Source organism: Phoca vitulina, unplaced genomic scaffold (genome assembly GCF_004348235.1).
Source record: "Phoca vitulina isolate PV1807 unplaced genomic scaffold, GSC_HSeal_1.0 scaffold18, whole genome shotgun sequence".
Lineage (NCBI taxonomy): Eukaryota > Metazoa > Chordata > Mammalia > Carnivora > Phocidae > Phoca > Phoca vitulina.
The window spans coordinates 5028006-5055830 of NW_022589721.1; positions in this window are offsets into that span (position 1 = coordinate 5028006).

Here is a 27825-nt window from a genome sequence, read left to right on the forward strand (position 1 = left end):
CAGGGTTTTTTTGTGTTTTTTTTTTAATTAGCCTCTGCCAAAATACATGGGAATAAAGAAGAATTTCAACATTTTCTTGCACACACCATAAAATACAATGCCATTTCCTCTCATACTCTTAAGGGTTTTTCCAACAGAAAAAGTATATAAAAGCAAGCACTGAATAACTATCAAGTAATACAAGTCATAGTTACTGTCATAACTACTATTATTATCATGGTTATTATTATTATTGTTATGATTAGAGAAAGAGTCATCTCAATGCTAGTCATCACTAGCATTGTCTTATCACTTTTTGGAATTGAAAATTTAATTTGCTTATTTTGATGATGAGTTTCCATAAGAAGTCTTACCTAATTATGTTATATACCTAAGTCCATATTGAATAGGTTTATTCTTGATCCATTTAAATCCATTAAATCCATTTAAATATGTCCTAGCATTTCCTTCTTTTTTTTTTAAAGATTTTATTTATTTATTTGAGAGAGAGAGGAGAATGAGTGGGAAGAGGGGCAGAGGGAGAAGCAGACTCCCTGCAGAGCAGAGAGCCCGATGTAGGACTTGATCCTAGGACCCTCCAATTGTGACTTGAGCTGAAGACAGACGCTTAACTGACCGAGCCACCCTTCTTTTGGCTTTGATTCTAATCGTCTCTCTTAACTTTGTGTGTGTCTCAGCCCCAATGCTGCCCTACTTTGGAACACTTCTCAAACTTTAATGTGTATACAAATCACCTGGGGATCTCATTCACGGACCCATTCTTAGAAGGTCTCTAGTGGGCCACAGATTCTGCATTTCTAATTAGCTCTCAGGTGATGCTGATGTTGCTAGATCTGTGGACAACACTTTGAATAGAGAACAACTTTATGTTTAAAAAGTTCTCAATTAGACCAAAGTATCCTTGATTCTTCCCTCTTCCTAAATGCAAAACTAATCAGTCATTTAGTCAACATATATTTATTGAAACCCACTGTGCACCAGGTAAATCAAATACTCTTCATTCTAACACAGGGCCACCTACTTTTTTTCATTTCCACTACTACTACCATTCAAGGTCTGTACTACAATGATCTCTTCTGGACTTTTGCAATAGCTGCTAAATGAATCTCTCTATATACATCCTTGTTTCCTTTGTCAATTCATTTCTTCTAAATAGCAAAAAAAAAAAGATTTAGAAAATCCACTTCTAATGATAGCATTCCAGTGTGCCCAATACTTCCAAAGCTTCCCATTGACTTCTAAGATAAAATCCCGAAGTGTTAACATAAAAAATCAGCAAGAGCCTGCTTACCATCATCTACTATCACTCTCCTTCTGGCTTTTGATGTTCCAGACATTTTGGCACTTTTTCGGTTACTAAATTTGCTAAGCTTCTTTCCATCCCAAGTCCTCTGCACATGCTGTTCCTTTGCCTGGAATGCTCTTCCTCTCCTTCTTTATCTAATAACTATTCACCCTTCTGATCTTAGATTAATGCCACCTTATCAGAGAACCCTCATTTGACCTTCCAGAATGGCGAGATATCCTGTTACAAGTTCTTTTAATGCCACCTATTTCTTTTGGGGGGCACTTTTCATGGGCGTAACTACATAATTAAACAGGCAAATGAGTCTGCTTCCTCCAGTAACCAGTTGCATAAGAGCATGGATCGTGTCTTTTTATTTTTACTTTTTATACAACTAGTTCTTAGCATGGTGCCTGGCAAATAGTTGATGTCAACAAATATTTAATAAATGAAATGATAAAATAGAAAGAACTTGGAACATTCTGGTCCATCTGGATCCCTCTGTTAAAAACAGAAGTAGTTTGCCAATTTTCAAAGAACCAGTCTATAACAAAATACACACCATTAAAATGTTATCCAGTTTCTTAGATGTATTCATTTGGTGTTTCAGTGTCTTCCGGTGCTTCCATATCATTTATATGGTGTCCAATTTCCCCTAAAGTTCATGAGATGACTAATAGAAAACTGAACTTACTTGCATATAAAAAAAACCCCAGCTGTTTATGTATCTGAGAAGTGTTGAATATACTGCCACATACAGCCTCCTGCTGCTTCATAAATTGTTTCTGATGACACAGAGTCTTTGTATACGGTGAATTATTATATGTGCTTGAGAATCCTTTGTCAAAAAGGAAGATGAATCTCTGGGAGCTACATCCCAGAAAACCTTTGTAATTACATTATTTGGGTATTTTAAATAGCTATGGTCTCATCTTTTCTCTGGCTGATAGATTTCATTTGTGAAAATATGTGGTGAATCTATTTCTTAAAGTTCTGCCACCACCTTAGGGCATAAAGGAACAGAAATGGAGGGGTTCTTCATAATGATCTTTGAGTCCTTCCTGCCCCTAGATATTTAGGACCACAAATACACTGGTCTAGGAGATCTCTATAATCTCTTCAGAAAGTGGTATTTTAGAAATAGTTTTAGGTCTGGAGAGTCATCCTTTATTTTCTGAAACCGGGGGAGAAGAAAAAACAATTTTGGAAAATCCACCTATCCATCTTTTGCCTAGTAAACAGGACAATAATTCAAATTGGTGAACTGAAGTAATATAGTTTGTGGCTTGGTTAACATATCTTCTGAAGGCCCCCACTGCTGCCCGACCCAAGACAATCTCAAGCAATGACCTCAGCCCTTCCCAGGCTGACACATTGTGTATCTCCAAAATGGTGAGTCAGCTTTATTTTAAGCCCTGAATGGAGTGGGGCTTATTCTCTTCAGGTCCACAGTGGGCTCCAGGCCAGCAGCAGCTGTCTGCTTAGCGGGTTTCAGCCTGCTGCTCAACGCAGACTGACTGAGAACCCTTGGCAGGGATAAATGAGATCCCTGTGCTTATGGGAAAATGCTTAAGTTGTCTACTCTCTCTTTGTTGCTGTTGTTTTACAGTCCAAGTTCCATTTACTAGACATCAGGAAAAGCTGCTCCATCCTCAGTAGCAGTGGAAACAGTCTTCCTCACCGGCACATTGCACCAGCACAGCTTAACTCCTGAACCAACCAAGAGGGGGATGGCAGGTGTTCTGTAAGTGAGGGGCTCTGACTACACAGCACCACAGGGTTATCTCGTCCGTATTCTGGCTCTAACTCTTACTCACCTTTTCATATGTACATCTCTAATCTTATCTCATTCCCAAAGGTTTAATAGTATGGATATGATAAGCACTCTTCTTACGGTCTTTCTCTTGCTCCTAACAAATTGTGTTCCAATTTTTGTCCTCCATTTTCATTAACCATTTGAGTAAACACACCTAAGGTGTTTGAGCTTTAATCTTCTAGCTGAGTTTCCCAGTTTATAAAAGGGTAGGTGGCTAAGGTAACCAGTCTGTATGAGTGAGTCAAGAGGCTCAGTTAGTTCTTATAGAATATCTGAAGACCCTTATTCTTGTGGTGTTTTGGACACTCCTCTGATTTTCCTTTGCTTCCTAAGGTCAAATTCTATGGTTATATCTCTAAAGAATCCTAGGATATGCTAATACCAACTCATGTTGTCTGCTTAGGTTCTGGGGGGAAAATTAAGGGTTTAAATATGACCCACAGGAAATAAACCTCACCCTAATTCTCTCTCCTCTCCTTCACTGTTCACATGTACTTCTCTCCTCCTCTTGTCTTTTCATTTCACTGTAAAATCTTTTCATTCTTCCCTTCATTCACTTATTGAACAACATTATGCTGAGGCTTGCCATGCTTCAGAGCCTGTACTAGACACTATGGAGGCAATAATGAACAAGACAGAACTATCTAATCTTATCTCATTCCCAAAGGTTTAATAGTATGGATATGATAAGCACTCTCCTTACGGTCTTTCTCTTGCTCCTAACAAATTGTGTTCCAATTTTTGTCCTCCATTCTTTTAGATTCCAGTGAGGAAAACCAACAGTACATAGGTGAACAGAACCATAATCAAGAGAACAATGGGTTGCTGTTCTAGATACTAACGGAGACAGTTTCCTTTCTACCTGAAGTAAAAGCACTCTACCTAGAATTCAGGAGAGCCTTCTCTGAAGAGTTATATTTAAGCTGAGATCTGAAGAATGAGACCACCTCAAACATGCAAAGAACTTGGGAGATACATTTCAGGCAGAGGGAAAGGAAAGGACAGAAAAGAGCTTGTGGTATTTTAGAGACTGACTGAAATCCAGTGTAGCTGGAGGTAACACAGAGTGTCCCCAGTTGGACTTGATGAGGGAGGCTGGGGCTAGATCACATGAGAGCTCTGTAAGTCATAGCAAACTCTTGAAGAACAACGTTAGACTCTTGGCAAGAACCTTGCAAGAGCTCTGGTGATTGCCTGGTAAAACCAGGTAAGAATCTCAAGGAAATCATTGCTTGGGAGATTATGTAGAGATGTGTTGAGACTGAACCTGGAATAAGGGGTCAGCAGAGACACTCAAAAAAGTCCTTCTCAGGACCACTGTCCACAAAGAAGTATCCAGAAGAACCAGTGTTCGTATTTTCAAGAGTACATTGTGTGATGTAATATATACAGCATTGTATATCCCAGCACTTGGAATGTCTCCTCTCTGTATTTTCTAGGCCATACTTTCACTCACTCGGCTGACCATTTATCTCTATATTCTAGACCTATTTATCAGGCATTCAGTTTGGGCAGACCAATGCAAATTTCTAGGCAAATTTGGCTGAGCCCATCCTACTTGAATACAGATTAAAACAACCTCAGCAAACTCCTTTTAGCTTTTTATTCTCATGGTTCTTTTTATGTGAATGCTTATTGAGTTTGTGCTTTGTACAATATTCTACATCTGCTAGTATTTGACTTTTTAAAAATTCTTAATATGCTTTCATCACCCTCCCAGGTTACAGGTTAAAATGTGATCATTTGATTCCTAAATCTCCCCTTCTATTTGTTTTTCATTGGAGGATTACCATTAATCTGTAAACTCCCAATACTTTGGTAATAGTTTTAGAAATGTAAAACACAAATGCACTTTCTGCATTATTTTCCAACACAGAATTTTTTCAACCCTACTTCAAATGAACAGTTTAATTGGCTTCCTTAGGCTCTTTGAATAATAGGTTGAGCCAAAGATGAAATAATATCTTATTATTTGCATTATTGTATTTCAGACCATGTGACTAACTCTGGTGGAGAAGTAGGAAAAGTCACATATAAGGACCCAGATGGTAGAATACCACATGTTCTATGTCTTAGTATGAGAAACAGCTCAAGCAAGTAAACCATTCCCAGACATTTATTACATAGCCCAGGTTTGGAATAATTATTGTGCTTCTGGCAAGAGACAAAGGTGGAAAATGGAAATTTAAGTAGAGTTAACATTAAAGGAATTATTGCATTCTTTTCTGAACATAATCACCTGTAACTGCAAAAGTAATGGTTCCATATGTCATGTTCTTTATTGATTTCTGTTAGATATTTGCACTTACTTGACCCAAGCGTAGGTATAGGATGTTGCTAACCTAGATATTCTTGAAAACTTAATAAAATCAAGTGGTTATTGATAATAGGACAGTGTGTTTAGAGTATATAGTTCCATTTCAAAATAGAAGCTAATATTTAATATGATAGAAGCTAATATTTCAAGATTATAAATAGCATACTTTTGTTAAAACATCTAAAAACATGTCCTCCCTCTAATATCTATATAATTTTCAAACAAATTGACAAACATTTTGCCCACTCAGTACAAATTGTGGGAACAATTTTGTTGAATCACTTTGTACATATACTTCTGAATGTATATGGCAAACCCCTTTTCCATGGCATTTCTTAATATAAAGTCACTATTTTTGAGCTGGCATTTCAATATCTCACTGATGTTCATTCTTTCTTTCTTTCTTTTTTCTTTCTTTGGAAGAGAGATAAAGGGAGGGGCAGAGAGAGGTTCAGAGGGAGAGGGAGAGAATCTCCAGCAAACCCCATGCTGAGCACAGAGCCCCATGCGGGGCTCGATCTCACAACCCTGAGATCATGACCTGAGCCAAAACCAAGAGTTGGATGCTTAATCGACTGAGCCGCCCAGGTGCCCCTGATGTTATTTCTTTATTACCAAAAACTTTGCTTCTCTCACTGAGATTACCTAGTTTATCTGATAGATTTTTTTATGGCCCAGATGAAGATTATACAGCGTGACAGCGTTTTGATTAATAAAATTATTAGCTTTTTTGAAAATTCGGAAATTAGTAAATGGACCAAGACTGACTCCAGCAAATACCTTATTTCAGTTGAATGCCACCAACCAAGTACATCTTGCTTCTGTTAGCATAAACACAATGACCTAAAAGAGATAGCTACTCAGAACTCCAAAGAGAAAATCACCAATGAACAACTCTATGCATAGATCATGGCTCTCTTGGCTTTGACAATACAATGCATGTTAATGGGAAAGAATCAAGTATTTATTCTATAATTCCTGTGTGAATTTTATCTTAAGGTATACAGATAGTTAGTAATGGAAAGTTTTTATTTAAGAATAATACAAACTAATCAACTTAAGAAAAAGATTTACAAAATCACCTAAAAATATCCTTGAAAAAAGTGTAACTCAGGCCAAAGTGTCAAGATTTATATCCAGTTAATAATTTTTAAAAAAGATTTTATTTCCTTATTTGAGAGAGAGAGAGAGCGTGTGTGTGTGGGAGAGCAAGAGCAGAGAGAGGGGCAGAGGGAGAAGAAGAAGCATATTCCCCTCTGAGCAGGGAGATTGATGTGGAGCCAGATCCCAGGACCCCAGGATCATGACCTGAGCCAAAGGCAGACGCTTAACCAACCAAGTCACTCAGGCGCCCCTCCAGTTAATAATTTTAAAACTATTCTGTATGACTGAATTTCAAACACTAGTATAAATTTTTTCGGGATGGAAATTCAGACCCACACAAGTAAAGGGACTTGGCCCATGTCATGGAGGGATCCAATGGCTTTTTTCACACCAGAATCATAAGCTACAACTCTTAAATCCTGGTCTTTTGTCCTTTTAAGATAATAAACTACTTGTTATTTTGGTGCTCTTTCTATGACACTAGAAGAATGTCTCTGTGGATTCTACTGGGTAACAAGGCCAATGAGTCATAAAATGGCTGTTGTATTTAATTTTCCTAGGAGAAGGAGCCTGAAAATGAAACAAAGTGATTGAAGACTGAGGCCTTCCTCCCAAGACTTTTTTTTAGGGTGAGGTTTATAGAAGTCCATGTTTGCAGTATGTCCAGTGGTCAGAATCATGACTACCTAGTCAGTTTAAGCAAAAACTTTAGTTCTTTGTAATTAGGGGGGTCTGCGGGAAGAGGGAGTCTCTAACACATTCTTCCCAGGCTTTGCCATAACTCTCCATGGCTTACTGCTCAGAAAGGAGGAAAAGTATGAGGAAAACAAACAGAGACAGACCTTCTTTGTGCATTGGCTCTTGGCCTGCCAAATCAGCTGGCTGGATGCAGAGGCAATTTCCTTAGTGTTTGCAGCCTTACACTGACTTCTGCATGGGGAAGTTGGGCAATATTTATTGTTGAATGGGACCCTGGGAGATTGTTCTTGGAAGGAACAACCACAGTGAACCTTTGTATGTTGACTGAAAATCTCTTCTAGCTAGGGTTTCACAAAGTAGATGTGATTCCCTCCTTCCAACACAAAAATGACTGGGAAACAAAGAAAAATTCTTCAAGTTTAGAAGAAGCCATATAGATGTGGCTTCTTCTTACTCAAGGTGATTTACTTCTAGAGCACTGAGTTAGGGAAGTGTGGAAATAGGGAGATAAACTTTAAGATACCATGAGCTGCTCTCTAGGATTTTGTGAACCATTGAAATGTAAAAATATCTCTTTACGAATTATTCATTTTTGAGCTTCCTTTACATGTAGAGTCATGGGTCAGTTACTAGGAGAGATACAAAAATGAATGAAACATACTCTTTGACATTAAGGCACTTACACAATTCACCATCTTCCAAAAAAAAAAAAGTCAAACAATCATAAGGATAAATGAAGCATTGGTATCAATATTAGTCTGATTTACATAGTCAACACATTAAGTATCATAAAATAGTCATGCAAATGCTCTTTCCCTAAGTTAGTGTCTGAAAATAGGGAGATAGAGGTGCCAAGCACATAACCTTAAGTAGGGAAGGGCCAGGGCCTCAGACTCAGTGTTATCTGTCATTTTGGCCTCAAGGACAATGTCCGTCTTCTAGCTTTGTACACAGTCCTCTTGTCATTTGAAGCTGAAGTAAGATACATGAGCTGGTCTTTTTCAGTGTGGTCAGGGCCAAGCAGCCCTCTATGGCAAACGAGCCTCACACTGGCTTCTGCTTCTGCACAGACCTGGCAGGGTCTAACTCAGCTGACTTGAGCTTTACAGTCTGTTCAGTAACCCTTGGTAAGAAGTCATGTGGTCAAACCAGTATGACAAGCTCCCCAGCCAGAGTCTCAGTTGCTCTGAAACCCAGGGTGACACCAGAAAGTTAACCTTTGGGGACTTCCTCCATGTGACCACCTAGCATTGCCAAATTGCTGTGGCCACGGCCCATCTTGGTGACTAGGAGGTGCTTCAGAGGTGACATCTTTCTAGGAGTCTTAATATGGAAAGAGAAGAGCCCTTCTTTGCTTTCAGTGTTTCCCTGAAACATCCTCTCTGGAATGTTCTCTCCTTTTCACCAAAGAGAGGACATCAGAAAATACCTATCTGACGAACATCCCTCTTTCTCTTCTCTTCTCCTTCCTACAAATTTCCTAGGCCTGAAAAGGGCTGGGCATTTCTTCCATTGTGCCAAATCTTATCTTCTCTTTACATTCATTTGATCCAGATGGAGTACGCGCTCCACCCCAGAGTGAATCCCCTCAGCATACTTTTTATAACCTAAAAGGGGAACAAAGGCTCTATGGAACCTGAACATTCTACTCTCATAGCAACAGTCCTTTTTGATCTCAGCAGCCAGGTAGCATCTTATTCTTTCTCCTCCTAATATCCAAATGTCTGCTGAGGTTAATGGATGTTTTGGGTAAATGAGGGTGGAGCTCTTGGACTCAGAAAGGCAAAAGGAAAAGCATGTTGCTAATGTTTACAACATTATGTGTGATTGTCAGACTTCTCATCTGGACTTGTTTTACCCATTCCCTCTACAGTCCCAAAGGGCTGATGGGTTAATCCTCATGTGAAGAGTTCCGTAGAAATGAGTAAAACCTAGTTTATTTTCCACTTTAATCTCCATGGAACAGTGATATCAGAAGCTTTTAACAACTACTTGCACTGATGGGATGTAGTGCCAGGAGCTTCGATAATGACAGAAGCCACTTTTAGGTACATTCAGTAGAGCTCTTTATATAAATTAATTGCCCTGAGACAGGTATTACAGGCTGGCAAAACCTTCCTTTGGTGCCCATCAATCTGCGGCCAACCCCAGGAGGAGTGAAGGTGAATATGAAGGAGAACTGCTGCTTTAGGGTTCGTTAGTCAGACGAAGAAAATGAAGAAGAAACCAGAAGAAGGCAAATCCCAGTCCAGGGACCACATGTGAGATATTCTGCACAGGACCTCTAGCACTGTTCTGGAGGAATGTTGAGAGGGCCTAAGTCCTTAAATGTCAGTGACAGTTTGGTGACCTTGGGGGAAGACAATGTCAAACATTACAAAGGCTTCTTACCTTTTTCACTTCTCTTTCCCTGCGTTGAGGCCTGGGAAAATGATGGACCCATGTTAGATCACAATGGAAATGACTATATCCATATAATTACTATTTAAAGTAATTTCTCATTTTATATTCCTGATTTAGCCTCATTTTCTAAGACTTTAAGTGTTGTTGGTTTTATTATTATTATTATTATTATTATTTTCCTTTGTAAGTGCCAAATCATTCATGGGTCAATGAGTTCTAAAGCTCATCTGGTTTCTGAATAACAGAGACAGATACTGATACTACTTCTTAGAGCTATTATCACAGTGATGGTAAAATAGAAGTCTTGCTGTTCCCTCTGTCTAGAAACTCCTCTCCTGTTCTTCACACATTTAACTTCTACTTATTCTACTTCCCCACTTCTCAAACCCACCACCCATACTTAAATCAGATTCCCATTATACTTTCTCACTGCGTTTTCTTCTTTTCTCACTTAGCACTTGTCTTGATTTGTACTTATATACTTATTTGTGCTATTTATTACTTTTAATATTTGAAACAATAGTTCATTCTTCAGAGAACCAAGGAGGAGAGGGATAAAGAGACCCTCACCATAAATGGCAGGTGGGGGCTAGGAACCTGAAAAGAACACAAAGGGAGGGTCCACCTCCAGCCATCGCACAACATTTGCCTCTTGGGTTTACATAGAGGGCCCCAAGTCTGCCTCAGCACTTTCTTCCCATGACTCTGAGAGCCCATATTCATGATCATTACTCTCCCATCCAACTACCAATTTGTTCTTCATCAATTTCTTTGGCTTCCTGCCTGAGACTCATCTCCAGAGAATTAGATTGGGGGGGGGGGGTGGTATTTCCAGTCAGTTGAGAAGGTACATATAATGGAAGAATGGTGGGAAGGATATTATAAACCACTGAAGAATTGAAGTACTATAGAAAATATGCTTCTGCAATTCCAAGTTGGATCACCAGGTGTATACTTTTCTCTAAACACATGGTTGGGTGAATCAAAGGTAGTAGTAGAAAAATGAGAGCCAGTGAGCTTAAAAACATGCCTGTGATATGCAGCAGATTGGGAATTGAACCCTGGCCAACCTGATTCCAAGGTGCTTGAGCTAGCTTCCTGTTATATCAGCTGCCTTGTGTTCACAGCTCAGCCTCAAGGTTGACTTTAATGAAATTATATTTCTAATACCATGCTTAGGAGCTATAATGAGCTCCTTGCTATTTTCTTTTTATGACCAAGCCCCTATTTCAGTGATTTTTAGCATTCTGCCATTTTTATTCGCCCCAGCACACCTGTGTAGTGGAGGCTGGATGGGGGCAGAACAAATTATGTAATTTGAAAATGGCTTGCCCTTACTCCATGCAGGTTTTGATATAGACTGCCAAGGGGGAAGTGAGCCCTTACCATTTTTGAGAATTCTTTGATTTCAGAAGGAGGGTTACCTGTGCTTTGGTGAGCCTCCCCATTTTGCCAGTCTCTCTAACACCAGAATTCTTTGTGGTATCAGAGATTTATTTTTGAACCCACTCCCCTGGCACATGTTAGAGCTGTACTTTCCATGCTCTGACTGCTTTTCTTCCTAAATTTTGTGGGTTGCTTGCTTCTCATTCCTTTCCACCACCTTCCCCATACTCTGCCCGGACTCTCCTCTAATAACCCCAGCATATCCTGGCACCATGCTTTCCTCACTAACTGAAATGTCTGCCAGGTGTTTACCATGAATCTTTGGCACATCTGTGTAGATCCCCTTCTTTTTATTTCTACTCAAATAAGCCCCAGGGGACATCTTGTGGTCTGTCTGGTCGCGGGGTCTCCATCATTCTAATCCCACCACCATTTGTCTGGTCCTCCCCACCACAGATATTCACACAATTATCCCTTGTTCTTTATTGTTAACTTGAACCTTCTTTTAATAGCTTCCGCATGGATGAATGAGCTTTTAAAAAGAGAAATGTGTCTTCCTTACATACGTTTTTATATGAATTCTTGTTTTATAGTCCCTGAATGGGTTGATTTGTTCAGGAAAACAGAATAGAGCACAGATGTTTGGGCCAAGTATGCTTGGTAAATGGTATTCTCTACAGAATGCTTTTAGGCATATGAGTATTCACAACAAAAGATGGGCATGTTTCTATTTTGGAAGGTTTTATTTTTTTCTCAGTCTTGTCAGAAATTGGATTCATAAACTAAATTGGTAGAATATTTATTTAAAAATATCACTAGTAAAATGTATGAGTCTATATATTAAAGCTTATAAAACCACTTTCATAAAAACATTAAACCTTTTAAAGGTTGGTATTGCCAAACTTTCTCAACTAGTTTAGGACCTGTTGGCTCATATTCTGGCCCAGAGGGATATTTATTGTTTTTGTCTTTGAGCCACTGAGAATGGTTGTGGTAAGGCTATGTAGGCATAGCATGGTGGGTTGTGGTGTTACTGGGTGGGACCTTTGTCAAATTCCTATTTGGTGGAATTCACGGAAAATAAAAACATTGTCCTTCTGTGAGTTTGCTTTTGAAAAATTTTCCTGGTAACTGTGGTCATAGCAATTACCTGAAACAAAATTGGTAACTGATTTCCTTCTCCCTCCTCAAAGTAAATATAGACTAACAGTATACTCTGAAGATTTTACAATTAGTTAGTATAGTTTTTTTTAATTTCTTAATCTTTCAGTGATTTTGTTTATGAAGGGAAGTCCCACATAGCAGCTGATAATAAAAGAACATTTCGATCAGTACCAATAATCACTCATGTTTTCATGTGAAGAGGTTTTGAATATCTGAAGCTTTGGACTATCATTTTGCTGGTAATACCTGATATCTATAGGTATATAGATAATAGGTAGGTAGATAGATAGATAGATAGATAGCTTCAAATTTCAGTAAACTGATAGGGTTAAATACATTCGTTTGATTGTGCTATTTCAGAGAAGTTCAGGATAAGGTCACATCTGAAAAGTGAGCCCTTTTGCATTCTAGAGAAAATGCCAGTTTGGAATTTCCATATTTAAGACACCCCCACCCCCGCCAATAAAATATAGGTTATATGATTCTAAAGTTTTCAGCTAGAACATTTTTCTTTCATGGCAGAAGAAAACTGCAAGTTATTGTAGCCCGTGATGTGTATTTAAGGAGAATGTGGGATAACACATAATTTCAACTTATTTCTAGACTAAATTAATATGATTATATATTATTTCATACCACAAGAGAAAAATTATTTTCTTGTAAAAGTTGATTTCTCTCCCAAATGAACTGGACAGTTAGTTATTTTGATCAATATTTTCTCTGAAAACCACTACTAGCCAGATATTTTAAGAAAAGAATAAAATCACATTTGTCACTAGTCTTATTTCAAATTAATAATAAGTAGGTAACTTGCAGGATATGTGATATGGTTTCATTACCTGTTGGTTTGAATTTGGGGGGGAGGGGAGAATCAACAGTAATTATCCATCTACACAGCTGACCTAGAAGCGTACAGCCATTAGGACACTCTAGGTTAAGCTGTATAGACAGATCACCACGAAGGACTAACTAAATATAGCTGCCCTCTTGAAGGGAAGAAGCATTTGAATAGGTGAGGATGTTGTCTAAGAAAGACTCAAGAACTAAGATCTTAAATTAATAATGAAGTATGTGCTTTAGAGGGTACCTTCAGGTGCCCTCCTACTAAGGAATATTCAAGAAATTAGTCACCATAAACTTACTCAAGATGAATTGAGGTGCTCTCATTCAAACAGGTAAAAGAGAGAAAGAATTAGAATTAAGAAATGTGCTTTTGCTTACATTCCCTGGTTAGCTTTTGCCAGCTAACCCATCAAGTGAATTGAAAGATGTGCCTCCTGGATGAGGGAAAATTGAAGTCTATAATATATAATACCAGAGTTCCTAAAATGCTTTGGTTAAAAAAAAAAAAAAGTGTGGAGAGCCCAGCCCATTGGAATTGGAATCTTAAGCATACTACTTAAGAGGGTGTTTACCAGAAAAAAAGTGAATTGATGAGATACCTACTAGCGGACTATGCCAGACACCTAAGGAGAGGCTCACCTTGCAGAGGAGGCAATGTTCCTCTAGCCAGTATGAGGTGTCACTCCCCAGCAAGTACCCTGTGAACCAGAAGAGACTGACATTAATCTTCTGCATTGTGATCTCTAGAATAAGTTTTTTTTCCCCTCTTTTTTGTCATATCAAAAACCAAATAGATGCTCTGCTAGTAAATCTATCTACATATAAACTATTCAGATAATTAAAAATGTGTTCAGTTAAAATAAAACAGTGAAAAACACATTAAATAAAATTACTTGTAGCAAATATTGATGGCTACTATATCATATTATGTAAAGGGTTCATAAAAATAATAAGCCTCAAGAGTCTCAACAGACATATGTACAAAATGTATAATAACTAATATTTATTGAGAGAATGGAAATGTTGTCAACATTGGGAATAACAGATATAAATGATTATGCGATGCTATTTTCTTCTGGTGAAAAATGAAAGGGATATTCTGGCCCCATTGATTGCAGCACAGAAACGTGATGAATAAAAAATGATATTCTAGACATTAGTCAATTCTTGTCAAGAAAAGGTATGTAGTAATCTCCTTTGGCCTACTAATTTTACTTCTAGAAACCTACCTAAAAAGAGAAATAGTAATAAAGGCAAAAAAAAATTATGCACAACCATATTCACTGAATCTCACAGATCTGTGGTCACCCTGGCTCTATCCCTGACTAGTTCCATGGCTTTAGGAGTTACTGCTTTCTGAGTAAGCTTCAGCTTCCTTATCTGTAAAACATGATAAGAAACTCTACCTCATTCAATTATGAGTATTGAGATGGTATATATCAACTGCTTAGTGCCCGTGCTCAAGAAAGGACAGCAATACAACATCACTAATGCATCTCTACTGTAGGGAAATGACTATTAAGTTAATTCGACAGATCAAATTGATAGAATAGCATGTCCCTATTAATATTGATATTTATAAAGAATAGGAAATAATGCATACAATTATTATCTTAGAATGTTAATAAAATATATCCAACTGCACAAAGATGGTGATTTCTAATATTTAAATGAAAAGAAAAGGAAGGAGGGAAGGAAGGGCAAATGTAGGAAACTGAGTCTAGAAAAATATCCTGGAAGGAAATATATCAAAATGTTAGCAAGAGTTGTTTTTGTTCAGATGAAGATTTTTTTTTTCTCCTGTATAGTTGAAAATTTATAGAATAGAAGACCCACTTCTAAAATGGCAGTGTGAGTTCTGTAGATCTTCCCCCCATAGAACAACCATGACTGATGAAAATGATAGAAAGAGAAGCATTTAAAATCTCTGCAAATATTCCTGGGGGTATTGAACTAATGAAAAATAATATTCAGGAAAATCTATTAAATCTCAATAATACAGTGAGAGTCTGTGGGGCTTGAGCATGACTTGCTCCTTCCCTCCTCTGCCCCAGCTCAATGTGATAGAAGCTTTAGTGTGGGTCAGTGTAGCCAAGAACACACATTCCTTGCTTCCTCTCTCCTTATCCCCTAGGTCTCTGTTGAGGGCAATGGTATCTCAAGTGGGGTAGGACCACAGCACTTCTCATCCCCGTCAGCTTTGTGCTGCAGAGGCTGTATTCTAGGTGAGTAGGGCTAAGAGGATGAGGGGAGGGGGCTTCCTCCACACAGTCCCCTCTCATAGGGTGGAGGCTCTATTCCAGGTATCGCAGGCCAAATATGGAGGCCCCAATTTACCTCACTTAAGCTCAGTGGTATGGCAGAGGTTCCACTCTGGGAGAGTTGACTGGTTGAAAAGTTAAGAAGCCTAGGGCTCCCTGCTTTGCGGGGAGCCTGCTTCTCCCTCTCCCACTCCCCCTGCTTGTGTTCCCTCTCTCACTGTCTCTCTCTCTGTCAGAAAATAAATTAAAAAAAAAAAAGTTGAGAAGCCTAAATGCCACTGTTCCTGTTGAGTGACCTGCTCATAAGGCAGACTGTAACTCTAGCTCTGGGGTAGAAGCTCGGAGATTCTGCCCAAGGGGGCGAGAGGTAGATCATAATAACAAAGAGCTCCAAAGCGCTCCCTAAGGAAGTGATTTTCTTTAGAATAGACAGTGGGGAAGTTCAGCCTAATGGCACGCTTGTAAACCATGGTGATTTTGGTGGTAAGATCTAAGAGCGGGCTGGTAGCTCCATGAAATCAGCAGACTAACTCCTCAGCAACCTAGTTCAGAGAGAAGCCGAAGAAAAAGACAACTAAGAAGAGCACTCCTGGGCTCCAGAACAAGCCTCAAAGCCTGGCCTCAAAATGTATCGCTTCAAAGACATCTGAATGTATTCAGACCAGACTGCAGAGCAGTTTAGGACCCAGACAGTTCTAGAGGGGAGGGGGTGGAGGGATGGGTTAGCCTGGTGATGGGTATTAAAGAGGGCACGTACTGCATGGAGCACTGGGTGTTATACGCAAACAATGAATCATGGAGCACTACATCAAAAACTAATGATGTAATGTATGGTGATTAGCATTACATAATAATAATAAAAAAAGAAAACAATAGGGCAATCAGAGAGCAGTGCGTGGAAGCTAACCGCTGGCTGTGATAACAAAAGATGCAGGTAGCTTAACATAAGTCAGGGAAACAGGGAGGGGCCAACAGAAGAGATTTCATACTGAAGAGGGATACAGATTTCTCTCAACTAGGCCACTAAACAAATAAATGAGCAAACAACTACAGCAATAGGCCTGGCAGCAGGAGTGCCAAGGCTGTTGTATCCAGAGCCATGAAAATATGATTTCTAAAATGTCCAATTTTTAACAAAAATTATGAGAAATGCAAAGAAACTAGAAAGTGAAGCAAAAGAAACTGCCTATAAGAAGGCTCAGATGTCAGACTTAATGAACAAAAATTTCAAAGCAGCTATTGCAAACATTCTCAAGAACTAAAGGAAATCATGATTGAAGGAAAAAAATATGTCAATGTCTCATCAAATAGAGAATATCAATAAAGAGATAAGACATTCTAAAAAGAACCAATGGAAATACAGAGCACGATAGCCAAAATGAAAAATTTACAGGAGGGACTCAATAGTAGATACAAACTGGCAGAAAAAAGAATCAGCAAACTTGAGGACAAATTGGTAGAGATTATGCAATCTGAAGAACAGAGAAAAAAAATGAAGAAAAATGAACACACCCTCAGGAGAATGTAGGATACCACTAAGCTCACTCATGGGCAGGAGTGCCACAATGAGAGGGAACAGAAATGTTAGAGAAAATAATCAAAGGAAATTATCCAAAATCAGATGAAAAACATGAACCTGTATACCTAAAAAACTCAAAGAATTCCCAATAGGATAAACAGAAAGAGATCCACACTCAGACATATTTTAGAGAAAATAATGAAAGCCAAGGATGAAGAGAGAATCTAAAAAGTTAAGAGGAAAACAACCCATCACATGTGACAGAAAAATATCAAGAGATGATTTCTTATTTGCAGGTGAGAAGCAGTAGGATGATACTAAGATTTCTGGAAAAATAAAAATTACAAGAATCTTATATCTGGCAAAACTATTTTTAAAAAAGTGAGGGCAATATAAAGACATTCCAAGACAAACAAAACCTAGAAAAATTATTGCTAGCAGACCTGCCTCGCAAGAAATACTAATGGAAGTTCTTCAAGCTAAAAGCAGTGACTCCAGACAGTAAGTAATTCAACCCACATGAAAAAACAGAACTCTAGTAAAGGTAATTATGTAGATAATTATCATAGACAGTAAAAATTACATATTTCCTCCACTTTCTTCTTTTAATTGAGCTAAAAAGCAATCACATAAAAATGTATATAATTGTTATTGGCTTACAGCACATGGAAACATAATATAAAATATATTTATTTTATATATGAATATATATAAAATAAATATATATAAAATATATAAATGAATATATAAATATATATATAAATATATATATGAATATATATGAATATATATAAATATATATATATAAATATATATACAAATAATATAAATATATAAATATATATATTTATATTACAGCAGGAAGAAGGTGGGTAGGAACAAAGGTATGTTAGAGTAAGGAAATGACACCAGATAAACTGGAATCCATAGAAAGAAATGAAGGGATCAAGAAATAGTAAATACGAGAATATAACAAATTATATAAATATATTAGCTCTACTTTCTTCTCTCAGCTTCTTTAGCAGCCATAAAATAACATGAGGGAACAAGTATAAAAATGTATTGTTGGCTTGCAACATATATAGATGGATGGTAATAATAGCACAAAAAGAGGGAGAAGGAAAAGAGCTGCCCAGGGTAACAATTCTATATCTAATTTGAATGAAGTTAGTATAAATATGAAGTAGATTCTAATAGTTCAGGTATATATAGTAAGTCCTAAAGTAATGACTGAGAAATAATTAAAGAAATAGTGAACATACCCTTAAAGTAATTGAATATGACTAAATCTAGGGATAGGCAAAGCCTTCTTAGACACCAGAAGTATATGCAACAAAAGAAAAAATAGATAAATTGGCCTTCATCAAGATTAAAACCTTTTTTTTTAATTTTTTTTTATTTTTATTTTTTTAAAGATTTTATTTATTTATTTGAGAGAGAGAGAATGAGAGAGAGAGCATGAGAGGGGGGAGGGTCAGAGGGAGAAGCAGACTCCCCGCCGAGCAGGGAGCCCGATGCGGGACTCGATCCAGGGACTCCAGGATCATGACCTGAGCCGAAGGCAGTCGCTTAACCAACTGAGCCACCCAGGCGCCCAAAACCTTTTGTTTTTTAGAGGGTACCATCAACTATGTCAAAAGACAACCCACACAATGCTAAAAAAAATATTGCATTAATAAATGACTTGTATTTAGAATATATGAATAACTCTTACAACTAAATAATAAGACAAATAAGCCAATCAAAAATGGGCAAAGGAATTGAATAGACATGTCTCCAAAGAAAGTATGCAAATAGCCAATAAGCACATCAAAAGAGGCTCAACATCATGAGCCATCAGGAAAATGCAGGGTACAGGAAAAACCGTAATGAGATGCCACTTCATACCTACTAGGATGGATTTGATTAAAAAGTCAGGTAATAATTAGCGATGATGAGGATGTGAAGAAATTAGAACACTCATCCATTGCCATTAAGGATGGAAAATGATGGAAAATAGTCCGGTTCCTCAAAAGGTCAAACACAGAGTTACCATTTCACTCAGCAGTTCCACTCTTAGAATTCCACCTCAGAGAAATGCAAACACGTGTCCTCACAAAAACTTCTACGTGACTATCCTGAGCAGCATTATTCATAATTGTCACGAAGTAGAAACAACCCAAAGTCCATCAACTAATAAATGATAAACAAAATGTGCGTATATAGATGTATGTGTGTGTAATATTATTCCATTTATATGAAATGTCCAGAATAGGCAAATCTACCGAGACAGGAAGTAGGTTAATTGTTACCTGGGAAGTAGATTAATGGTTACCAAAGCGAGGAGTCAATGTTAATGCCTATGGGGTTTCCTTCGGGGTATGAAAATGTTCTAAAATTTATTGTGGTGATGGTTGTGCAACTCTGGAGATACTAAAAATTATTGGACTGTATACTTTAAATGGGTGAACAGTATGGTATGTGAATTACATATCAATCAAGCTGCTATATTTAAACAAACACATAAAGTATATTGAATAAATACAGCCCTTGTAACAAAATGTACACCAATGCACAAATACACAGTATACTTTTCTCTGCAGATATACACTATTTCAAAATGTTCTTTTAATGTTTAATACAATAATTCTATGAGAATATTAAACAGACAAATAATAAAGATTTTTATAATGATAAATTGAATATAGTCAGGTAGCAAAGTATGAAGAGACCTTAAGAATGAGGAGGAAGTGGTGAGATCTAGGTTTTGCCATGTTTGGGGAAATATTGTTCTGGGAACGATAAAACTTGATAGAATCCTTAATGGATGAGGTATTTTATTAAGTAACAAACCTCCCATGGATAAACATGTTTTGCTTTAAAAGGGCCCTTTTTCTTAAGGAGCTGCTATTTTGCCAGGCACTGGTCAAGGTGGTTTACGTACATTATCATTAATTCTCACACAACAAATTCTACAAATGAGAATATGAGAGCTTTGTAAAAAGGTAACTTTGCCAACTTTCACACAGCTAGGATGTGGTGTAATAAGGACAGGAGTGCTCATTACGTCATTCTGTGTTGATTATTGTGATTTAAAACTCTGTGTGATACTTCAAATTTTATTAAAATGCTTTTTGCACATCACTCGATGCAAAATGAAGAGGGGAGAATTGAAATTTGAGAAGTCATTAATTCATGAATAAATCCTAAAGGTCCCAAGGAAAATTTCCAAGGTTCTTCAAATATTAAGCCTTAAAAATGTAGCACCTGAGGTCCCATTAACAACTTTTCCAAGTGAAAGTAATGCATTTTTTAGTTCTTCCTGGATAGGTATCATTGAAAATTTTTATTGCTCACTCAATTCTTTAAAAAAAATGATTTCTTGAGGCCAGTCAATGGAAAAATCTTGGTCATATTTATGAAAAATCTTAAGGGATTGCTTCTCTCTCAGACTGGAATATATACCACATCAAGTAGTTTCTCAGCTCAATACATTATAGCAATGTTCCTTATGTAAATGAAATATCTTGATGGAAACAGTATATAATGTACTCCAACACTGCACTAACCCTTATGCTCTAGGTTAGATATTAAAGGAAGAAAAACATCAGGCTGATGAAGATTTTTTAAAAATTATTTAAATGTTTACTTTTGTGCAGAAAAATGGTTGTTTTTTCCCAATGGAGAAGTAAACTGGCAACAGAATTTTGACAAGAAGATTTGTGTGATTCCAATTATAATTTAGGTCCCAAAGTAATAAATATATTGGTCGTAACCTCCTGCTTGTGTGAGCCCCTTAGAATTCCTTCCAGTGGAATTCTTGATGAGGTCATCCCTTTGCAAACATCATTTCACCAGCATGTTGTATTGGGATACCTTGGGTTTTATTCAGGTAGTTTCAGATTTAGACAGGACCATGCTGATGAGAGGGGAGAGAAAGGGTGTGCTACACTTAGAATTGCCAAGGCTTAAACAGACTAGAACTTTATCTTTCGGGGTTGATTAATTTAATGTATTACAAATCAATGGAGTTGCATCCATTCACCCCAGTGGAATCCCAAACAATTCCCAGACAGGCAAAATGCCCAACATGTCTTTGAGACCAGACATGTATGATACTTGACAGCTGTTTATGTCGTCTGATGTAAGGGGGAGATCTTTTGGCTTTGCAATTTGGCAATGACATATACTCTTTGGCCAGCAGAGCAGATCTATTGTGGATTAAGATGAAAGGTAGAAAGAGTGAAAGGTAGATCATAGGAAGCAATCACAGGGTGATGATAAATCAGAGCAGGAAATGCTTCTTTAGATAAATGAGACACATTAATGGCTCAAATGTCATTTGTGGGAATCCCCATCCAAAAAGGATTTTAAACTCTAAAATAGATTGAGATAAAAGCACAGGTGAGTTTAAAAAAAAAAAATGCATGGTCACATAATTACAGTCCCAAACCTCTTATTTAAAAAAAATTAGTAAGAAGGAGGACATTAATTAAAACCCCTCCCACACCAAAATGAATGCTATAGGAAAGCTTAAGACATCCCTGAGTTTCAGTTTCCTATCTATAAAAATCTCAGTAAAAATACTTGCCAGTTTGAACTGAACTGTGATCTCTGAGATTTTTTCCAAATTAGTTTTTATGATTCTAAGCAAGACATATTTATTGTAAGTTCAAGGTGTCACATTTAGCAGGAGTATATGAATTTTAATAAGTAATGAAGAGGCTTCAGTACCCAAAGGGATGAATCTCTAAGGGTGAACTAACATGCAATCTGACAGACCCATATGTGTGTGGTGGGGGGAAGTCTTCCCAAAACCCTTAAATCATACTACCATTTTCCAAAGCAAATTCTAATGAATTCACAAGCTTAGATGAACATAAGAATCTGGGGAGCTTTAAACAACCATGATGTCCAGGCACATCTCAGATCAATTAAATCTCTGGCGATGGGACATGCACTTGAATATTTTTTAGAGCTCCTGAGGGGATTCCATTGTGAGTTATGATGAGTACCACTGCCTCATGCCTTCTGGTTGCGGAGGAGAAAACTGAGACCCTCATCAGCTAAATGATTGAGTTTAGCTCAAGGAGTCTGTGATGAAGCCAAGACAAAAGACTTGGTCTCCCATCTGTTCATCCTGTTACTTCCACTCACCCCATCTTTCTGTCTCTCCTTGCTTCATATGGTCACCTCTCACTGGCCGGCCTGTGCTCTTAATTTCAGATCCCCCATTCGGCACCTATACATACTGTGTAACAAAGCTGTGAGCAGCCTCTCCCAGGGTAATTTTTGCATATCCCTTTCCTTTTTATAGGTGTTACTTTCCTAGGCTTGCCAGTTTACAGGTGGCCCAAGTTCTTTCATCTTATTGATGAGAGAATTGAAGACCAGAGAAGTGACTAGCCTACAATCGTTTAATCCAGCAAAGAGCAGAGTCCAGAACTGAAATTGCCTAACATTTCATTCAAGTTCTTTCCAGTCCTCCAAGACTCCACCCTTGATGATGGGAGTGTCTTGAAGGAAATATTGGTACCCTTCATCAAAAAGCTAACACATTTGTCCCAAGAGTAGAGAAGCTGAACAAGGACCAGGCAGGGGCTACATTTACAGCAACCATCTTTTTCAGTCAGAGGAGACCCCAAGATGTGGCTGCAGCTCAACACATCAGTGCTTGTATACTGGCTCAGCTGGTGAGGGGGAGCAACTCAGCCCACAGTTTCTTCTGCGTGGGTTTCAGCTCAACCTTCCAGGCTCCGGTTTGTCCTTGCTTTCCCTTGTGTCTATTCTCCCTTCTTAACCCTTCTTCTGGGTTTCAGGTTCCAACATGAGACACAGAAACAAGAAACAATAGCATCAAATAGACTATGTAACTGGCTCTGGCAATTGCATGAAGTTAAATCCCTGTAACGAGTGCCTTTAAACACACACACACACACACACACACACACACACACACACACACACACGGCCCTGTGGTTATTCGATTTGCATTTTCCAGTTTACTCAAATCTAACTAACAATACTCCAACTTTCCAATAACCTTTTTCTGATACTCTTTTGACCATTTTTCCGATTTGCCATGTCTTTGATTTCCATGAGTTTTCCATTAGGAAAAAGGATGTTTATTGCTAATGTTCTCATTTGTGCTGCTATTTATTCTTTAAGACTTTAATCTTTAAGTTTAGAATGCAATAATTCTTATATCTCTTCTTATCTATATAATGATTAAGAGAGTTAGGAATGTAGTAGAACCTCACTTAACAACTTGAAATTAATAGATCCTTAATGAAGGTCCACTGTTTATATGTTACTATGCTTTTTAAGTTGGAAAAAGGCTGGCAACTTGCCTTCTTGCATATGCTTTAAACAAAGAAATAGCATTAACAGAGCAACTTTATTTCTCTATTTCGGTCATCTTCTTAACACCCAGAGACCTGGCTGATAATTTTGTTAACTAGTTGTAGAAAGACAACTACCACATATCCACACGCAAACTCTTAAGCACAGTATTTTTGAAAAGGAATACTTTATACCCAATGACTGAATATTAGAGAATAGTTCTCTTTGAATAATTATTTTAGTTTTCTATTTTTAGAGCAATATCAGTTATCAGTTTTCAAAAAATGCACATTATGGTAATACATTATACAGCATACCTCAGTTAGCCTTGTTTTTGAAGTCTAAGGTGATAGACTTGATTTTAAAAGTCAAAGCCTGCAAACGATTGTCTCTTTACATTTATAATCAGTGTTTGCAAATGCCTATAATTATTCTGTGTATATTTTTAAATAAGGAAATTATATGTTACAACTCATCTATCGTAAAAAGAAGTATACAAAATTTAAAAACTTGACACTTGAAAAACAAAATAACTTCCCCTTTAAAGACACAAAATTTTTTATTTCAGTATAAATATATATATGATTAAATAAATGCAGCCTCATTTTTTATTAATTTTATTTTATTATGTTATGTTAGTCACCATATATTACATCATTAGTTTTTTATGTAGTGTTCCATGATTCGTTGTTTGCGTATAACACCCAGTGCTCCATGCAATACGTGCCCTCTTTAATACCCATCGCCAGGCTAACCCACCCTCCCACCCCCTCCCCTCTAGAACCCTCAGTTTGTTTCTCAGAGTCCATATAGGCTCTCATGGTTCGTCTCCCCCTCTGATTCCCCCCCTTCATTTTTCCCTTCCTACTATCTTTTTTTTTTTTTTACATATAATGTATTATTTGTTTCAGAGGTACAGGTCTGTGACTCATCAGTCTTACACAATTCACAGCACTCACCATAGCACACACCCTCCCCAATGTCCATCACCCAGCCCCTCCATCCCTCCCACCCCCCACCACTCCATCAACCCTCAGTTTGTTTCCTGAGATTAAGAGTCTTTTATGGTTTGTCTCCCTTTCTGGTTTCATCTTGTTTCATTTTTCCCTCCTTTCCCCTATGATCCTCTGTCTTGTTTCTCAAATTCCTCATATCAGTGAGATCATATGATACCTGTCTTTCTCTGACTTATTTCGCTTAACCCTCTAGTTCCATCCACATCATTGCAAATGGCAAGATTTTGTTTTTTTGATGGTTGCATAATATTCCATTGTGTATATATATATACCACATCTTCTTTATCCATTCATCTGTTGATGGACATCTTGGCTCTTTCCATAGTTTGGCTATTGTGGACATTGCTGCTATAAACATCGGGGTGCACGTATCCCTTTGGATCACTACATTTGTATCTCTGGGGTAAATACCCAGTAGGGCAATTGCTGGGTCATAGGGTAGCTCTATTTTCAACTTTTTGAGGAACCTCCATACTATTTTCCAGAGTGCCTGCACCAGCTTGCATTCCCACCAACAGTGTAGGAGGGTTCCCCTTTCTCCGCATCCCCGCCAACATCTGTAGTTTCCTGACTTATTAATTTTAGCCATTCTGACTGGTGTAAGGAGGTATCTCATTGAGGTTTTGATTTGGATTTCCCTGATGCCGAGCGATGTTGAGCACTTTTTCATGTGCCTGTTGGCCATTTGGATGTCTTCTTTGCAGAAATGTCTGTTCATGTTTTCTGCCCATTTCTTGATTGGATCATTTGTTCTTTGGGTGTTGAGTTTGATAAGTTCTTTATAGATTTTGGATACTAGCCCTTTATCTGATATGTCATTTGCAAATATCTTCTCCCAGTTTGTCAGTTGTCTTTTGGTTTTGTTGACTGTTTCCTTTGCTGTGCAAAAGCTTTTTATCTTGATTAAGTCCCATTCATTTTTGCCTTTGCTTCCCTTGCCTTTGGTGATGTGTCTAGGAAGAAGTTGCTGCGGCTGAGGTCGAAGAGGTTGCTGCCTGTGTTCACCTCAAGGATTTTGATGGATTCCAGTCTCACATTTAGGTCTTTCATCCATTTTGAGTCTATTTTTGTGTGTGGTGTAAGGAAATGGTCCAGTTTCATTCTTCTGCATGTGGCTGTCCAATTTTCCCAACACCATTTGTTGAAGAGACTGTCTTTTTTCCATTGAACATTCTTTCCTGCTTTGTTGAAGATGAGTTGACCATAGAGTTGAGGGTCCATTTCTGGGCTCTCTATTCTGTTCCATTGATCTATGTGTCTGTTTTTGTGCCAGTACCATACTGTCTTGATGATTACAGCTTTGTAGTAGAGCTTGAACTCCAGAATTGTGATGCCACCAACTTTGCTTTTTTTTCAACATTCCTCTGGCTATTCAGGGTCTTTTCTGGTTCCATACAAATTTTAGGATTATTTGTTCCATTTCTTTGAAAAAAGTTGATGGTATTTTGATAAGGATAATGCAGCCTCATTCTATATGTAAAGTTTTATAATCTGTACAATTTTATATAAAGGTATAAAAATGTTACATTAAAGCATGATTTTTAATATCCACATAATATTGTAATATAATATAATATTATTCCATGAATATAATCAGTTTACTTAATCTCCTATTGTAGGAATGATGACAAGTAATGGTTCAGCAAAGGCTCCTTGTTTATCAGTCTCTTTTCCCATGATTTTTATAATCATCTCAGGATAAAAATTTTAAAGTGAAGGTACTTAAAATAAATGTGCATTTAAAAACTTTTGATACATATTTTCTGCTTCTTCTTAGAAAGGGTATACCAATTATATTTTCATCAATAATCTATCTTCCTTTTTTATTTTGCCAAGTGGATAAGCCCAAATTTTACACTATTATTATTTTAATTTGCATTTCTTCAAACCTACAGTTTCAAGGACAATAAATATTTTTATACTTTGAGATAACTTGTGCTTTAGTGAAAGATGCAATAGTTTTCATTAAACTTTATCAGGTTTCTTTTATATACAACAAATAAATAGTGAGAGCACACATTATTTTCAGAAGAATAAAAAAGAGCTAATTTTTAAATGAAATGAAGCCCAGGGAAGTAGGAAAATAGCAGAACACTTATGCTTCCCACATCCAAAATTATGGTGGACAGGAGGAGTGAGATTTGCCTAAAATGGGGGTTAAGTTGCTCTGGGTGTCAAATGGAGAGTAAGACTGTGCTAACAGCTTTGGCTGGAACTCTGCAAGTGTTAGATGTTATAATTGACAAGGCACCAAGCCAAACATTATACATCCAAGACTGATAAAAGATGTTACAGTAGAAACTGGAGAAGTCAGTCGATATTTTCACAACTTTGTTGAGCTCAAAATGAGATCCCTGAAGACAAAGATGATGATTAACATAACCCCATTATGATAAAAAGGGGGAAGGGCTGGTGAATTACTCAGAAATCATACATCAGTCTATTCTAATCTCATTGGGTGAGAAATTGTACAAGCCTTTTGAGAGATCCAATAGAACTATACTTAGCAAGCCCATGGTTTGATGGAGACCAGCCCCATGCTCTCATTCCTTGGCTCATCAGAATTCTTTGAGGATATCATTACTTTGAAGGTGCTAAGCTGTTTTCAGAAAAGAGGAAGCACAGAGTGTGTGTTCTTATTGCTTTGAGTGGAACTCAACTTGTTTGTGTGGGTTTGGAGGTGATACCATCTACTGAGAGGAGATTTCATTTGTAATCATATACAAGCTGTGAAGGAATTGAGTTCTTCAGAAGTGGTTTGTATGAGGAAATTCTTTTTGACTCTCTAAAATTCCGATGAGAAAAATCTTCCAACCAAGAGAACTGCCCGTCTATAAAAAAAGACTTGAGAACATGGCAGTTTTGAGAAGAGTGGGCTAATTTAACAGATGGTAAGGTGGTTTGTGGGCAGTCTAAACCTACAGCTTCTCCAATATCTCTGGGGACTGCTGAGAGGCAGAATAGCCTGAAGATTTGATTATTGCCCAAAGTTCAAAGCAGGGGGAAGAAAACACAAGAGAGGGGAGGATTTAAATAGCAGAAGAGAGACAACATATAACCAATAACTCTCATAGGAAGGTTTCCAAGGACAGTGCTCGCCTACCCACTCTTCAGTCTCAGTTTGAGACTTTGTTACATCTGAGGTCCCCTGGGCACACAAAATTGGGCAGAAAATTTGAGTCAATTAGTTGCTTGACATTTCTTTTCTGACATTCAAGGAAATAGTCAGACAACAACCTATCATTTACTGCTTTAAATCTGGCTAGAAAAAAAGAGCATAACACATGTAATTAACTCTCAAGTATGCAAGTCAACAGAATGAAGACTTTTTATGTAAAAGAAAAGAGTGTTGATAATCTGCAGATAGTGGGTGCACCCTGTTGTTCTATGGACCTAGGGTTGGCCAATCTAGCAGCTCTCTCAGAAACAAACAAAACAAAACAAAACACTTTTTAAAGATTGAAGTCACTATCGTTATCTGGGAATCGATCTGGATTGCATCTATTGTAGATTTTCTGTCCTAGTTTAGATGTAATTTCCCGTAATCCAAACCTAGGAGTTGTGAAACTGAATAGGTATAAAACATTTACAAGGCCTTTGAATAATCCATCCTGCCTGGGAAACTGTTTCCTGTCTTTGGTTGCATCTCTGAAACATTGATCAGGGCATCCTTGGACAGAATGCACCGCCC